The sequence below is a fragment of the Ciona intestinalis genome, unplaced genomic scaffold (genome assembly GCF_000224145.3).
Source record: "Ciona intestinalis unplaced genomic scaffold, KH HT000464.1, whole genome shotgun sequence".
Taxonomy (NCBI): domain Eukaryota; kingdom Metazoa; phylum Chordata; class Ascidiacea; order Phlebobranchia; family Cionidae; genus Ciona; species Ciona intestinalis.
In genome coordinates this window covers 7,189-7,892 of record NW_004190785.1, presented here as the reverse complement: position 1 = coordinate 7,892, position 704 = coordinate 7,189, and positions in this window count along the sequence as shown.

Genomic DNA, 704 nt, shown 5'->3' with positions numbered 1-704 from the left:
ATGAAGCTATGAAACTAGTTTAATCGTTCGCACACGCAAACAAAAAAAATCATTGGCTTTACTACGATTTAGCGAGCATTAAAACATAGCACCTTACTATTTCGCATTTTTTTACCTGTTTAAAGCAAGGGCGTAGCTAGCCTGAAATTTTGGTGGGGGCCAAATGTTTTACGGTTGTATTTTGGGTTTGAAAAACCTCCTAATTACAACACAAAACACGGGTGAATGGCATTTATTTTTCACAATTACGCCGTATGAAAACACAACGATCTACAACTACATTTAAAACTCCATTCGTTGCCTGCCATTTTTGTCACAAATCTTGAGATTTGTTTTTCTTAGCTAGCAGGTAGACTGTTTATTACGAAATAGTATGGATTCACACGTGAGTTCATCCATCATAATAGCGATTGTTTGACCTGGCAACTAATTACGACATAATAGCATTTCACACGGCGGTTATTTGCGTCATAAAAGGATTGGCACCTCATCATTTAGCATGTGTAAGAAATTTAAAAACAGGCTTAAATGTTTTCTTTTTTTTCTTTTAATTTGAAAAAAGATCCGGAACCGGATCGAGATCCCCCATTTGAACATCACTGTTTAGCATGTGTAACACTGTATTTTATTTTTTTACCAATAACATTACTGTAAAACTCAAAATTTGGTGGGGGCCATGGCCTCTCAGGCCCCCCCTTGGCGAC